The sequence below is a fragment of the Macaca mulatta genome, chromosome 7, assembly GCF_049350105.2.
Source record: "Macaca mulatta isolate MMU2019108-1 chromosome 7, T2T-MMU8v2.0, whole genome shotgun sequence".
NCBI lineage: Eukaryota > Metazoa > Chordata > Mammalia > Primates > Cercopithecidae > Macaca > Macaca mulatta.
In genome coordinates, this window is record NC_133412.1 from 26,736,001 (window position 1) to 26,753,807 (window position 17,807).

The 17,807-nt window shown below is 37.6% G+C and overlaps 1 protein-coding gene across 1 annotated transcript in view; it reads right to left on the reverse strand.

Annotated features, from left to right (window-relative positions):
• The window catches only part of FAM227B (family with sequence similarity 227 member B), a 284,933-nt gene that overhangs the window by 73,830 nt on the left and 193,296 nt on the right, over window positions 1-17,807 (reverse strand). The window lies entirely within an intron of this gene.

The window sequence follows — 17,807 nt, forward strand, 5'->3', positions numbered from 1 at the left end:
CAAATCCCACAGGATGTCAAAAAGGTAATTCATCATGGTCAAGTGGGTTTCATCCCAGGGATGCTGGGATGGTTTAACATACGCAAGTCAATAAACGTGATACATCACATAAACAGAATTAAAAACAAAAACTATATTATTATCTCGATAGATGCAGAAAAAGCACTTGATAAAATACGGCATCCCTTTATAATAAGAACCAGGCATAGAAGGCACCTATCTCAAAATAATAAAATCCATATATGACAAACCCATAGCCAACATCTTATTGAATGGGGAAAAGTTGTAAGCATTTCCCCTGAGAACAGAAACAAGACAAGGATGCCCACTTTCACCACTCCTATTCAACATAGTTCTGGAAGTGCTATCCAGACCAATCAGGCAAGACAAAGAAATAAAGGACATTGAAACTGGAAAAGAGGAAGTCCAACTATCACTGTTTGCAGATGATATGACTGTATACCTAGAAAATCCTAAGTACTCCTCCAAAAGACTCTTAGATTTAATAAACGAATTCAGTAAAGTCTCAGGTTTCAAAGTCAATGTACAACAATATCATTATTGATGCATAGCATCAAGCTGAGAATCAGATCAAGAATGTGATCTCTTTTATAAGAGCTCTAAAAAAGAAAAAATAAATAAAATACCTAGGAATACATTTAACTATGGAAGTGAAAGATCTCTACAAGGAGGACTACAAAACACTGCAGAAAGTAATTATAGATGACAGAAACAAATGAAAACACATTTCATGCTCATGGATTGGAAGATGTGCAAATGACCTTACTGCCCAAAGGAATCTACAGATTTAATACAATTCCCATCAAAATACCAACATGGTTTTTCACAGAATTAGAAAGAACAATCCTAAAATTCATATGGAACCAAAAAAGAGCCCAAATAGCCACAGGAATCCTAAGCAAAAAGAACAAATTTGGAGGCATCACATTACTGGACTTCAAATTATACTAAAAGCCTGCAGTTACTAAAACAGCATGATACTGATATAAAAGTGGGCACTTAGACCAGTGGAACAGAATAGAGAACCCAGAAATAAAGCCAAATATGTACAGCCAACTGATCTTCAACAAAGTACACAAAAACATAAGTTAGGGAATTGACATAATTTATTACATGAAATGGTGCTAGGAAAACTGGCAAGCCACATGTGGAAGAATGAAACTGGATTCCTATCTCTCACCTTATACAAAAATCAACTCAAGATGAATCAATGACTTAAATATAGGACCTGAAACTGTACAAATTTTAGAAGACAACATTGGAAAAACTCTTCTAGCCACTAACCTAGGAAAAGAATTTATAACAAATATCCCAAAAGCAAATGCAACAAAAACAAAAATAAATAAATGAGACCTAATTAAACTAAAAACTCTCTGCACAACAAAAGAAATAATCGACAGAGTAAACAGAAAACCCACAGAATGGGAAACAATATTTGCAAACTACACATCCAAAAAAGGACAAGTATCCAGAATGTACAAGGAACTCAAACAAATTACCAAGAAAAAAATACAAATAATTCCATCAAAAAGTGGGCAAAGGACATGAATAGACATTTCTTAAAAGAAGATATACGAATGGCCAATAAATATATGAAAAAATGCTCAACATCAGTAATCATCAGGGAAATGCAAATTAAAACCACAATGAGATATCACAATGAATTCTGAACGAATGGCCATTATTATTAATAAAAAGTCAAAAAACAATAGAGGTTGGCATGGATGTGGGAAAAAGGGAACACCTATTCACTATTGGTGGGAATGTAAATTAGTACAACCGCTATGGAAAACCATAACGGAGAGCCCTTGAGGAGTTAAAAATTGAACTACCATTTGATCCAGCAATCCTATTACAGGGTATCTACCCAAAGGAAATAAGTCATTATATGAAAAAGACACTTGCCCATGCATGTTTACAGCAGCACAATTCACAATTGCAAAGATGTAGAACCAACCTAAGTGCCCATCAACTAATGAGTGGATAAAGAAAATGTGGTACATGCACACCATGGAATACTACTCAGCCATTCAAAGGAATGAAATTACCTCTTTTGCAGCAACTTAGATGGAGCTGGAGGCCATTATTCTAAGTGAAGTAACATAGGAGTGGAAAACCAAAAACCATATGTTCTCACTTTTAAGTGGGAGCTAAGCTACGAGTATGCAAAGGCATACAGAGTGATATAATAGATTTTAGAGACTCAGAGCGGGGAGGGTGAGAGGAGGGCTAGGGATACAAAACTACACCTTAGGTAAAATGTACACTACTTGGGTGATGGGTGCACTAAAATATCAGAATTCAGCACTATGTAATTCATCCATCCATGTAAAAAAAACCCATTGTACCTCAAAAGCTATTGAATTTTTAAAAAGAAGAAAAAAGTATTGTTATTAATATTATTTCTTAAGGGATATAAATGCAAACTCACTATTAGTTCATACATATAAAAGCTTTGTTGAGAGACGCAATATGTATTTAGGAGTAACTTTTATCCCTTTCTTTAGGAAAGCTGAAATATACTCCTGAATTAAGGTAGACCAGTAAAGAGCTATATATCAGAACTGATTTTTCCTAGCCACCGGTAGAACCATTTTTACCAGCTTTTGCCTTGTCTTTATGCCCTTGGTCAACATGGTGCAATGTCATAGACTCATTATGGCTGTATTTTCTATGTCAACATAACTCTTTACTTCATGCAGTGCTTCTCTATGGAGAGTGTGGTAATCAGTTGGGCTGTTCAGAAATATTCACCTTTTCATCCTTCCAAGGCACAGGGTTGGACTGCAAATTATCTTTAAGTTCATTAAAGATAAGTATGAACATGGGGCTTGCTCTGGGAAATGAAATGAAGAAATTTGAGCTCAAATGAAATGTGTCCTTTCCAAGTGGAAGCTTTAAGAACCACTATACAGGCCATCCATTTCTCTTCCTCCTGTTGCACTGATTATAAATGAGATGAAGTCTCCTTTGGCTTGTATGTATGAGTTGCTGTGGTAGATAGAGACCCCATCTTATATGCAATGGACACACAGTGTGAGTGAAAAATAAACCTTTGTCAGCATAAGCCAGTAAGATTTTACTAATGCTTGTTACTATAGCATAATTCTGTCTATCCTGTTTGATATAGGGATCCACAAGAAAACAATATTATCTTGTCTTAGTATAGGGAATAGGTGTACTTGATGTGTACATTGTTTTGTTTTTGGATACTTCCCAATTATCCAAAGCGGCATTGTCATTTCCTCTGCCCTGACAGATAGAATGCTCAGAGCCAATCTAATTCATGGACCAAGTCTAACAAAAGTAAAAGATTTTTCAATAGAATTTCACATTCTAACCTCATTTCAGGCTTTTATCTTCCCTTCTATCTCACTTTTTAATCCTCTTTTCCTTATCTGCTTATTTAAAATATTATTCTATGCTATTGTATTCAACACATTTATGTACAGCTATGTAAAATAAACCTTATGTGAAAAAATGGGCATATACATAATTAAATATATGTACAAATATTTTTCCCATTGTTTTAATAATAATAAAAGTTTTAAACATGTGACATCCAATATGAACTGACCTGTGTGCTTTGCCATACCTTTCAGTTATCCCCTCCTTGAAACAGCCTGACAACCGAGACACTGCTGTTAACCTGGTATCTCCAGTGGAAAGAATTGTCCTTAGGAAGACCATGGGATGAAGATTCAGGACTAGTTCTAGTTTAAATTTTTCGGACTATGTATGTAGTTTCCAGCAACTCACTTTCCAGTTGGGTCTCAACTTCTTCATTTGTAAAAGTGAGGCCTTTTAAAAAATTTAATTTATATTCAAATTATGTCCTTTATTTTAGATTATATGAATTAAGACATGAGGAAATAGATCAAATTAATCTACCTCTATTAAGCAGGAAAAAAACCTCAAGTATTATTTCCCCAGCCTAAATCAGCTATTTGCCACTTATTCATTTATTTACACATTTCTTTAAGAAATATCTCTTGTAGCATGACAGAACAAAGACCCCTCTTAGGGGCTTGCTGCAACACCCCAAGTATGAAAATAAGGGAAAGTCTTGAGTCCCTTCAAGAGAAATTCCAGGCATATAGCTAGCCTTGAGAAGTAAATCAGCAACTCAATAAGCAAGGAGGACAAGATGTTTGGTTCCCTATAGAAACTAAAGATGACACATGTCCCTAAGTTGTTTTTCAGAAACCCAGACCCCCATCAGATGGAAAAGTCCAACCGCAGTCACGTAGACTTCAGATATATGAAATCTGATTGCTGTTCTTTGTTCTTAATTTTTTCCTGAAGGGCCTGGAGAGAGTAATGCCCACAGGTCAAACCTCAGCTTTCCCTTCTGATGACTCCAAGTTTTTAAACAAAGCCTTGACTTCCTTAAGCAATTGCAAATCAAAAGAATCTCTGAATCCACCTATGACCTGTAAACCCCCACTTCAAGATAGCCTGCCATTTTGGGCCAAACCAATGTATTAATATAACCTCCAAGTATTGATTTACAATTTTGACTGTAACTTCTGCTTTCCTAAAAAGAAGTGTCTCTGCTTTTAAGAGCCCTTGCTTATAGGCCACTGGGGAGGCCAGCTCTTAAGGATTAGCTGCCCAATTCTCCTTGCTTGGCACCCTGTAAATAAACGCCCTCCTTACTCTTACTGCAAACCTTGGTGTGGGTGTTTGGCTTTACTGTGCCAGGCAAGCAGACCCACATTTGGTTTAGTAACAGCAGACTATGTGAAAAACACTGCAAGTTTCAAGACAAGTAAAGAATACAGCCTTTAACAGCCAATTATGATCAAATGAGTTGATAGATCATACTTGGGGAAAAATTCAATGTCTATTATAAAGTTAATATGAGATAAAGGGGCAAATACATTGCATCAGAAATGAAACTTTTAGGATGCAAAAGAGACTGTGAACACCATCAGAAACTTCATTTGCAAGAAACTAATAGAACATATGGAGGGCTTGAATTAGTACCTTGGAGAAGGATTGAGTTGTAGTAAAACATAATCTAAGAACCAATTTTATTTTTTAAATGATTGGTGCCACTATACTATAGTGGAATGTGCATGGGGAGGGACATGCAAAAGATGTCTGTGCGATGAGGTTGCAAGAGACTGTGCGATGAGGTAGTCAGTGGGGTCTTACTTAAAAACTGATTAGATTTTCAGGGGTTCGAACATGGAAAATGAATTCAGGCAGTGGAGTGTACATAAAAGTGAAGTTGAGTAACAAAGCAAGACAATGAAAAGACCACCCTGAGTGTCCTTTAAGAACGTGAAGAAGACAAAGAGCAAAGGATATTAAGATGGAGTGGTTATCCAAGTGTAAGAAGCTTTTAAAAATGCATCTGTCAGGAAATAGTGCATTGAACTCAAATCTTTGAGGATGATTGAAATAACTGGTGGGTAATTATAAGTTCATTTAAATATTATAGTTGCTAATGAACGACGTGAGTGATGTGGCTTTACCCCTTCAGTCATAAGTTGTTAATGAGCCTAACTATTTCAAATGGTCATAGATTTAATTTCCTCACAGATTATTTGTAATGGAGAAAGATGATAGTCTACTGGAAGATTTTGAATTGGAAGAGAGAATTTTGAAATGTTTGCCAAGGGCTTGAAACTTTTTGTTAGCTGAGTGTAGTTTTTTGTAATAGCAACAGGAATGGACCAATCCTACCCCTATGAAAATCATGAAGAAAAGAGGAGCCACGGAGTACATAGTTACCTGTTACTGTAGAAGTATAAAGTGGAGTATTTTTAATTTAAACATTTAAAACCTTGAAATAATGCCATCAAAGTGATAACAAAGTTTATGTTTTGGTGAGGTCAGTGTGTGTATACTTTATTTGAAATGCAGGTTTCTTTCAAAATGTGGGGAGAGGGCTCAAATGTAAAAGAGAGAAAACTTCCATGAGAGTTCAGTGTCTTCCTCTTAGAGTAAATGGAGGGTGCTGTGGTTCACTCATATCATCTCCTCTTTGTTTGGAGCCACTGTGCTCTAATGGGAAAAATGTTAGCAGAAGTCTTAATGATGTAGTGTCAGTTCCCTACCCTTTCACTAAAATATTTCCATCAGAACGTTTACTGTCAGTCAGACTTCTGCACTGAACAAAAAACTAAAATTTAATTCCATTATTTTAAAAAATAAATTATAGGCTCTCAAATTCTTTCCATAGGTGGATTCTCAGTATTCACCACTAACAATATGCCTTAAAATAAGTCCATATACCAAGATCAAATTTGCAAAATTTTGTCCTGTTGTTAATTAAACCAAGTCCTTTCTCAGTGAATGAGAAATTAACAGTTAAAATGAATGAATACAATAAGGATTGGCTCTTATAAGGCTGGTAATTCCAAATTCTTTGATCTGGCTACCACCAAGCTCCTACCCTGACTACTGAGACTAACTGAATCCAAACTTAATCAAATCAATCACACCAAAAGAAGGAACATCATCAGAAACTTCGTTTGCAAGAAACTAATAGAATTTACGGAGGGCTTGAATTAGTACCTTGGAGAAGGATTGAGTTCTGGTAAAACATAACGTAAGAACCAATTTTATGTTTTAAATAATTGGTGCCACTATACTATAGTGGAATGTGCATGGGGAAGGACAGACTGGTATACAGGAGTGTTCTTTCAATATCAAAGAGCATAAGAAACACTTGAGAATCTTTTTAAAATGCATCCCTTTTCTGGATTAATTAGGTCTGGGGCCCAAAAACATCACAGGTGTTGGTGATGCTACTGATCTGCAGAATTACCTCTGAGTAACAAGGCGATAGAGAACACAGAGCTAGAATGGTTCTTCTATAATGATTTGACTTTGAACCTTTCCCCCCAGCTGTAAAATGATACCACCAACACCAGTTCATAGGATAATTGGAGGAGTAAATGAAGTATATTTGTGAAATGCTAGGAAAAGCTGACCTTAGGTAGAAGCAAAGAAGCGAAAGCAGAGAATATGGTACATAATGCTGGTAATTGGGTAGATGTGGTGGTGGGAATTTGTGGAGGTTCTCATTGCTTTAAATTTCTAATTGAAGTAGAAAGCAAAGTCACCATCTGAGATTAAAGATGGGGAGGTGGTGCTGGAGAGAAATAAAGAAGGAAGTAGTTGTCTAGGTGAATGGGAGAAATAAAGTAATAGGGAATGCAGTAGGATTGTCTGACAGAATTAAGACTGATTTGAGTTATATAATTATGAATTAAAAATGAGACTACTCAGCATGGTTGTATAATTTCTGAATACATTTAGCTGCACAAACTCAGATGTGGAGAATATCTTTAATTAGGTTTGTGGCTTTTTCAGTGAACTGAAAAGGTGAAGAACTGCAAAAGAGATGAAAGTAAGTGTGAATAAATAACTATAACGATTAGCCATGTTTAATTTAGGTAAGGAAGAAAGGACATCAGTGGGTGAGGAGCAGTAGGAAGGTAATAAAGTCTATATATTGCTGAGATTTCATTTATGATAGTATGTGGAAAATGTTTGCAATTGTTCCATTTGTACCTTCACTTGAAAAGAATGTATAGTCTTGACTGTTGAATGCAGTGTCTAATATGCACGCGCGCATGCATGCACGCACACACACACACACACACACACACACCAAACTTACAAATGTTTTCCTAATAAATATTCTTTAACAACTATTTGTCAGATTTAACTATTGTTATTTAAGGGAGGAGGATTAAAATATTATATTGTTGTTACGGACTTGTCGGTTAATCCATGAGAGTCTGAACATTTTTGCTTTATATATTTCTATGCAATATTTTTGATACATACATGTTAATACTTACCAATGTCTTCTTCCTTAAATTTTAATTTATTCTACATGAATATTACTATGTTAGCTTTCTTTTGGTAAATAGTTACATGGTATTTTCTTTTTCTATTGCTTTGTTTTCAACTTTTCTAGGGGGTTTTAAGTTTTTGTTTTTGTTTTTTTTTTTGTAAGAAGAATAAAGACAGTTTAAAAAATCACTTTTGTCCCAGCACTTTGGGAGGCCGAGATGGGCGGATCACGAGATCAGGAGATCGTAGACCATCCTGGCTGACACGGTGAAACCCCGTCTCTACTAAAAAATACAAAAAATTAGCCGTGCGAGGTGGCGGGCGCCTGTAGTCCCAGCTACTCGGGAGGCTGAGGCAAGAGAATGGCGTGAACACGGGAGGCGGAGCTTGCAGTGAGCTGAGATCCGGCCACTGCACTCCAGCCTAGGCGACAGAGCGAGACTCCGTCTCAAAAAAAAAAAAAAAAAAAAAAAATCACTTTTGCTTCTCAGTAGGATATAGTAGTTCTTGTAGGCAATGTTTCCACTTCAATTATGAGAAAAAAGTAGAGATACTACAAAAATGCTATTTTAAGGATACTGCAAACAATGGGCAAGGGAGAGGTTAAAATTCTAGGGAAGGAAGAGTCTTTCTTATGTGAGCTGTCACTCTCAGTTATTTTCATCCCTTGAAAGCATCTACAGATTCTGAGTACTGCTGAGAATCAGGGTTAGCATAGGCAGAAGTACATTACTATGGGAGGGATGAACCATCAGAACTTTGGACGATTATGCAGGCAGGTATAAAAATTTAAAGCAGTATCACATACATGGCAGCTAATTTTTACCACAGGATATTTGCTGAGTTATGTGGTGTTTTGAAAGGCTGAGGCAGGGCTGGGTCAGAAACTTTTGAAGTCTCTATGAAGTCTTTTACAGTTCTTACAGTGACTACGAGGCAGTCTCGCAAATACCTGGTTGGTCTTCTCATCAAGACATATATTAAATTTGGAAGATGTGTAGTATCGAAGGATAAAGAGTTAAGCTCAACACGTTCAAAGGATAGAATTGAATCTCTCTAAATTTTCATGGCTGAGGATTCAGAAACTTCCAGTTTCTTAATTTAAGGCTCATGAATGCCATGTCCAAAGAACAGAGGAGAACAAAATGTGAATTAATCTTACCAAAACTGCATTCCAGCTCTGATCCAGCTCAACCACTGATTAAATAATAGTCTAGGTTCCTCATCCTAAATGAGAAAAGGAAGAACTACCTCTGGTGACAAATAGCATCATCTTCAGACTCTACAGTTCTTTCATACATAAATTTGGTGTACAATAAAATATTACAAGACAAACAAAGGGCGTGATAGAAAGACACAGAGATGATGTGTATATTGGCTCTTCTTTGTTTTTGCAGAGAGAGGACTATTTGGGCTCTTTTTTGATTCCATATAAATTGTAAAAGTTTTTCCTAATTCTGTGAAGAATGTCAGTGTCATTGAAGCTATAAATTACTTTGGGCCAAATGGCCATTTTCACAATATTGATTCTGTCTATCCATGAGCATGGAATGTTTTTCCATTTGTTTGTGTCCTCTAATTTCTTTGAGCAGTGTTTTGTAGTTCTCCTTGAAAACGTCCTTCACTTCCCTTGTTAGCTGTAATTCCTAGGTATTTTATCTTTTTGTAGCAATTGTGAACGGGAGTTCATTCACAATTCATGATTTGGTTCTCTGCTTACCTATTGTTTGTATATGGGAATGATAGCAATTTTTGCAGATTGATTTTGTATCCTGGGACTTTGCTGAAGTTGTTCATCAGCTTAAGAAGCTTTTGGACTGAGGCAATGGGGTTTTCTAGATATAGGATCATGTCATCTGAACAGAAAGACAATTTTACTTCCTCTCTTCCTATTTGAATACTTCTCTTGCCTGATTGCCCTGGCCAGAGGTTCCAATGCTATGTTGAATAGGAGTGGTGAGAGTGGATATCCTTGTGTTGTGCCGATTTTCAACAGGAATGCTTCCAGCTTTTGTCCATTCAGTATGATATTGGCTGTGGGTCTGTCATATATGGCTCTTATTATTTTGAGGTATGTTGCTTCAATACCTAGTTTATTGAGAGTTTTTAACTTGAAAGCGTGTTGAATTTTATTGAAGGCCTTTTTCTGCATCTATTGAGATAATCATGTGGTTTTTGTCTTATTTCTGTTTATGTGATGAATTACATTTACTGATTTATGTATGTTGAACCAACCTTGCATCCCAGGGATGAAGCCAACTTGATCATGGTGGATAAGCTTTTGGATGTGCTGCTGGATTTAGTTTGCCAGTATTTGGTTGAGGATTTTAGCATCTATGTTCATCAAGGGTATTGGCCTGAAGTTGTATCTCTGCCAGGTTTTGGTATCAGGATGATGCTGGCCTCATAGAATGAGCTAGGGAGGGGTCCCTCTGCAATTTTTTGGAATAGTTTCAGTAGAAATGGTCCAGCTCTTCTTTGTACCTTTTGGTAGAATTCAGCTATGAATCTGGTGCTGCATTTTTATTGGTTGGTAGGCTATTTATTACTGCCTCAATTTCAGAACTTGTTATTGGTCTATTCAGAGATTCAGTTTCTTCCTGGTGCAGTCTTGGGAGTGTGTATGTGTCCAGGAATTTATCCATTCCTTCTAGATTTTCTAGTTTATGTGCACAGAGGTGTTTACAGTATTCTCTGATGGTTGTTTGTATTTCTGTGAGGTCGGGGTAATATCCTCTTTGTCTTTTGTGATTGTGTTTGTTTGGATCTTCTCTCTTTTCTTTATTGGTCTAGCTAGCAGTCTATCTTGTTGATTAATTAAAAAAACAACTGCTAGATTCGTTGATCTTTTGAATGTTTTTTTTGTGTCTGAATCTCCTTCAGTTTAGCTCTGATCTTGGCTATTTATTGTTTTCTGCTAGCTTTGGGGTTGGTTTTCTCTTGGTTCTCTAGTTCTTTTAGTCGTGATGTTAGGTTGTTAACTTGAGATCTTTTTATCTCTTTTATGTGGGCATTTAGTCCTATAAATTTCCCTCTTAACACTGCCTTAGCTATGTCCCAGAGATTCTGGTATGTTGCATCTTTGTTCTCATTAACTTCAAAGAACTTCTTAATTTCTTCCTGAATTTCATTATTTACCCAAAAGTTACTCAGGAGCAGGTTATTCAAATTCCATGTAATTGTATGATTTTGAATGAATTTCTTATTCTTGATTTCTAATTTTATTGTCCTGTGGTCCAAGAGATTGGTTATTATGATTTCAGTTCTGCATTTGCTGAGGAATGTTCTGTGTTCAATTGTATGATCAATTTTAGAGTATATACCATGTGACAATGAAAAGAATGTGTATTCTGTTGTTTTGGGTGGAGAATTCTGTAGATATCTATCAGGTCCATTTGATCCAGTGCTGAGTTCAGGTCTTGAGTATCTTTGTTAATTTTCTGCCTCAATGATCTGTATTAATACTGTCAGTGGGGTGTTAAAGTCCTCCACTGTCATTGTATGAGAGTCTAAGTCTCTTTGAAGGTCTCTAAGAAGTTGCTTTATGAATCTGGGTGCTCCTGTGTTGGGTGCATATATATTTAGGATAGGTAGGTCTTCTTACTGAATTGAACCCTTTATCATTATGTAACACTCGTCCTTTTCTTTTTTTAATCTTTGTTGGTTTAAAGTCTGTTTTGTCTGACATTAGGATTGCAACTCCTATTTTTTTCACTTTTCCATTTTCTTGGTAGTTTCTTTTTCCATCCCTTTACTTTCAGACTATGGGTGTCATTGCAAGTGAGATGCATCTCTTGAAGACAGTATACCAATGGGTCTTGGTTCTTTACTCAGCATGCCACTCTGTGCCTTTTAATTGGGGCATTTACCCCATTTACATTCATGGTTAGTATTGTTATGTGTGGATTTAATCCTGTCATGATGTTAGCGGGTTCGTATGGGCACTTGTTTATGTGGTTGTTTTATAGTGTCACTGGTTTGTGTGTTTTTGTAGTGGCTGGCAATGGTTTTTCCTTTCCATATTTAGTGCTTCCTACAGGAGCTCTTGTAAGGCAGGTCTGGAGGTAACTAATTCCCACAGCATTTGCTTGTCTGAAAAGGACATTATTTCTCCTTCACTTATGAAGCTAGTTTGGCGAGAAATGAAATTCTAGGTTGGAATTCACTTTCTTTAATAATGTTGAATATTGGCCCCCAGTCTCTTCTGGCTTGTAGGGTTTCTTCTGAGAAGCCCTTTGTTAGTCTGATGGACTTCCATTTGTAGGTGCAGGTGACCTGACCTTTCTCTCTAGCTGCCTTTAACTTAATTTTTTCTTTCATTTTGACCTTAGAGAATCTGATGGCTATGTGTCTTGGGATGATCTTCTTGTGTGAAATATCTTATTGGAGTTCTCTGCCTTCCTGAATTTGAATGTTGACCTCTTTAGCTAAGTTGAGGAAGTTCTTATGAATGATATGCTGAAATATGTTTTCCAAGTTGCTTTTACTTACCCCATCTCTTTCAGGGACACCAATGAGTCACAGAGTTGGTTTCTTTAAATAATCCTATATTTCTCAGATATTTTGTTTGCTGCTTTTTATTCTTTTTTCTCTATTCTTTTCTGACTGTCTTATTTCAGAAGCCAGTCTTCAAGCTCTGAGATTCTTTCCTCCATGTGGTCTATTCTGCTATTAACACTTGTGATCACACTGTAAAATTATTGTAGCATGTTTTTCAGCTCTATCAAGTTGATTATGTTTCTTTCTATAGTGGCTATTTTGTCTGTCAGCTTTTACATCATTTTATTGTGATTCTTAGCTTCCTTCAATTGGGTTTCAATGTACTCCTGAATCTCAATGATATTCATTTCTATCCATATTCTGAATTCTATTTCTATCATTTCAGCCATCTCAGCCTGGTTCAGAACCCTTGCTGGAGAAGTGGTGCAGTCATTTGGAGCAAAGAAGGCACGCTGGCTTTTTGAGTTGTCAGGATTCTTGAGCTGGTTCTTTCTCATTTTTGTGGGCTTAGGTTCCTTCAGTCGTTGAAGTGCTGACCTTTGAATGGTTATTTCTTTTATCCTATTTGATGACCTTGAAGGTTTGATTGTGGTATAAGGTAGATTTAGCCAACTGGCTTTGTTTCTGGAAGATTCTAGGGGGCCAACGCTCAGTTCCCAACTCCTGGACTGTGAGCTGTAACTCTGAGGGACTTGTACTGGGCCCTGACTTTGTTCTCTGGCTCCTCAAGGTTAGCAATCCACTGTCCTGGGGGAGCTGAGTTGCTCCCAGACCACTGGTCACTACACTCTGATGGGTGGTGTCGGTCAAAGTATTTCATAGTGCAGTGACAGCAGGATCCATCTTTGTTCACACAGGCCAGCAGCAGCAGCAGCAGCAGCAGCAGCAGCAATAGCAATGTGTTGGGGTGCACACTCATTGGCTGAAGCAGGGTGCTAGTGGATGCCAGGGTTCCTGTTTTCATATGGGCATTCATCACAGTGGCGGAGGCAATATGGCTCCAGGACTGATGGGTTGAGGGGGGTCCCTGCTGGTGATTGCAGGCGGTTGCACTGTTGGTAGTGTTGGCACGGGGTTGGGGCGCTGGAGGGCACAGGACCGTGTGTGATCTATGCACTGCAGGCAGGGATAGTCACTCAGGGCAGGGGATGATCTGCTGTTCTCCATGCTTAGCTTCACTCCCACAGCAGCAGCTTTGGCGGGAGGGTGGGGTGCTGGCGGGGGTGGGGCTGGCTAGCTGGGTAAGTGCCTGCCAAGGCTCCAACTGCAATGATGGTTAGTGGTGGGGAGTGCTGTGGGGGAGCGGAGTGCACTTCTGCCCTAGCAATGGCAGGGCAGGATGCATACACACAGACACACACACCCTGTTAGGGCAAGGAAAGCAAAACCCACCCATACACACGTGTGCCGGTAACATGATTGGGGGATTGCTGTGGGCCTGGGGGAAGACGGGTGTGGAGAGGGAGCAGGCAGAGCGGCCGGGTTGGCCCTGGGGACAGCCCCACTGGAGCTCTCCACCAGTCAAGCATGATCCACCAGTGCAGGAGCTATAAGGCAGGCCACCAGAACACCGGAGGATGCCCTGCAAGCAGATGTGGCAAGGCTGGGGCAAGACAAGCCAGCAGACCAAGAGGTGCTCAAGCTGGTCTGGCCCCATCTGATGGGCAAGACTGACCTGCAGAGTTCAGGTCTGACAGTTCTCCTGAGGCTCAAGTCTCCTATGGGAGCAAGCCAAGCCTAGGAGGATGGCTGTCCCTGGCCGTGTTCTGCTACAGATGCTCTGACGCCAAACCCTCTGGGCTCCACATCAGCTGGCTTGCTGTCCCTACCACTTCTCTAAGCAGTCTCCCTATCAACTCGAGTATCTGTGGGGGTTGAGGAGTCTCCTCCTGCACTGAGGCCCGTGGTGAGGGCCGCTTGCTCCTTGCCAGTTCAACTGGCCCATTCTCCTTGAGTCATTGGGAACCAGGAACAAGTCCTGGTGCACCATAGCCCTGGGCAGGGTTCCCGGCTTTTTCCCACTTCAGCCCAGCTTCTGTGTTTTCCCTGTGACCACACTTGGTGCCTTCCCTCTGAAGATCTGTTAGGAGTACGCCAGTCACCTCAGTCCCTCCGTGGCAGCTGTTCCACCTGGCTTTGTCTAGTCCGCCATCTTGCCCTCTCCCCTGTTTTTCAAATTTTAACACTGAGATTCAAATATATATTTAACTAGTTTCTTTACTCTCTGCTGTTTTGTCCCCTCATTAGTACATATATATATGTATGTATTTATATATGAGGTATCATTTATACGCTGTAAATTTCACCTTTAGTTTTGTGAGTTCTGCCAAAAGCACATGATTGTGTAACTGCCCCCACAATCAAGATACAGAACTGTTCCATCACCCAAATAATCCTTTCATGCCCCATTGTTGTCAATCTCTCATCCCCACTACACATCCTCTGGCAATCTGTTTCTGTGCCTATAGTTTTTGCCTTTCTAGAATGTAAAATGGAATCATACAGCATGTAGCCTTTTGGGTCTGGCTTCTTTCACTTAGCATAATGCATTTGAGATTCATGCACATGTTCTACATACTAGTAAATCATTTATTTTTATTGTTGAGTAGCATTTCATCCTTTTTGTTTTGTATCTCACACTTCCTCTTGGAAACATTTTTTATTTTGCCACAGTAATTATTTCAGGGAGGGGTCTATAGTTGGTAAACATTTAAAGTTCTTATTTGCATGAAAATGTTTTTATTTATACTTGCATCTGAATGATATTTTAACTGGTATATATTTTAGCTTAATATCATTTTGCTCAAATCTTTGTAGGTATTCTGTACTTTCTTCCAGCATCGAGTGCTGCCTAATGATATCATCTGATGCCAATCTGATTCTAGTTCCTTTATAAGCAACTTGTGCAAATTTTATTTTTAGAAACTTTCAATATTTTCTACTTATTGTTTGAGTTCAGAGATTTCACCGTGACATAGTTCTTTACTCATTATGCTTAGCCATTGGTGGGTCATTTCAACTGATCACTTGAGTTCTTATTCAGTTTTGTGAAGTGTTCATTGCGCTCTCGCTTTTCCGTCATATTTTCTTCCTGGAATTCGTTTTGAAGTGAAGACAAACTATCTAAATTGATCTTCCATATCCTTTAACATTTCTCTATTTTCTACCTCTCTGTTTTTTGTTCTAATTTTGAATGCTGGACATTAAAAATAATTTATTTGCTTTTTAGCCATATTCAGTCTATTACTTAACCATTCTGCCAAATTATTTGTTCTGCTATCATATTCTTGATTCCTAATCCTGTTTTTTTTTCCTGCTTCATTTTCTGTCACATTATGCTTTTAAAATAATGCAATATAATTTCAAATAAGCTCCATGGGAGCAAGTAACAGGTGTTGCTGCTGTTGTTTTTTCTGAAGGTGGAGGGGTGGGGTTATATCACCATGGCATTTACTACCACAATTTGGAGTCTGAAACATAGTAGGGGGTGTATAGTGAATATTTTTTAAATGAATGAGTATATAAATTCTAGTAAGAATTTGAAATACATATTTTATATTTCTTGGATTGCCTTTATGAAGGATCAGTTTTCTTGGTGCCTTCACTTGGATCTTTCTTCTTTTCTCCAAATGTTTGTCATCTTTGGTTCATATGTATTATTAAAGATTAAGTTTAGTATTATGGCTGGCTGGCATGAGAGTCCTCTGGAGATGAGTACTTTTTTTTTCTTAGCAAGTTTCACTTCAGTATTGGAGGGCTTCTTATTTGGGTTCTTTACATGTGAGCTGACCATGTCAACTAGCATATTCCACTTTAAGATGCCACATACTTGAAACAGTGAAGCATGTTAGGGACACCCTCCCCACCCCCTTTATGAAAATAAATCCTATGTTGAAAGTAATAGTGACTAAAGGCTCAGGCTTCAGATTAGCCCATCTGTATCAATATTCCAATTTATTTCAAACTTTATTAACTTGTGAAAGTTACTTAAACTCTCTTGTGCCTTGTTTCTTCATCTGGAAAATGAGGATAAAGGAGTACTTAAACTCTTTTATTACTGTTCTCTCTCTCTCTTTCTCTCTCTATATATGTATATATATATAAAAATAGGAATATATATGTGCCAAAAGAGAGAGAGATATAAACTTAAAACAGTGACTGACACTTAATAAAGGCTCAATAAATGCTGCTGTTGTAATTATTAGTGTTATTACTATTTTCTTCCTGGACAGAACTATCTGTCCTTTAACTTTCTAGCAATGTTTGCTGGAGAACTGATGTCACCTCAAATTTTATTCCACTTCTTTCCCTGTTCTGGCAAACTATAGCTAAGACTAGTTTCATCACTTGCAAAATGAGGATAAAAATAATGCCAACTTAATATGACTGCATTATTTAATTTTATAAAATGCTTAGAAAATTGCCTGGCACGCAGTAAATGCTATGTAAGCCTTTAATATATAAAATAGAGATGTATGCCAGAAGATTAGTCTCTGTTTTCTACTATATTCATCTCAGCTTTTACTGTTTATTAGGATCATTCAGGCTCTAGTATTTCCCTTCTTCTCACTTCTTTTCAGGCTGATGTTCCCACGTAAGTTTCTGCTCAATCTCACCTATAATGCTGCCACCGGAATTATCTAATTATCTTCTTTCAAACTGTAGTCTCACTTCAGATCTTCTAAAGTACCCTATTTATTTTTTACATCCACTCGCCAGCCCTTTAGTCTTCTTCCAGTGGAAATTTGTCCTCTATTATTTTTGTAACATGTGATGGACTCAGAGAAGTTAAACTTGCCTATGTCACACAATTATTAAGAACAAGAATTCAAATGCAGAATGTCTGACTGCAAATCGTTTGAATCCTGACAACTCCTCATAGGTCACGTTGTTTCATACTACCTCTGAACACTGTATATTCTCATAATGCACATAGCTTTATGTTTTGTAAGTAGTTTTCAATAATTTCTCACTAACATCTACTTGTTCTTTCTTAGTAGTTATAATGTTTTTGTCTTCCTTTTTCAGTACATAGGCTTCACTATCACCTCATTTCCATAGCACATAAGTTGTATGTGTCATTTCAATTGTGAACTCTCAGAAATGAATTGCTACTGAAAATAGCACATCATTTTCCATGTTTAGTTTCAAAAATTTCTCATTTTGAAAAGTAGGTTTCCAAATATTGTTTCTTTAAATAGTTACCCATACAGACCTCACCTCCATAAACTTTTATCTTAAAAAAAAAAAGGCTGCCAAGTTAGACTACATGAATAGCTCTTTTAAAGTTACTGGATAAAAGTTTAAATTACCAGAAGATGCATCATTATGGGTTATTATTTGAGAATTCTTTGACTTGTATAACATGATGCTACTCTCAGAGGAATACAGATTAGAATGGAAGCCAGATGTGTTTTTCAAGACTAGATTGAAAAAATGAGTAGAAAATTAATATAAGAATGATCTAA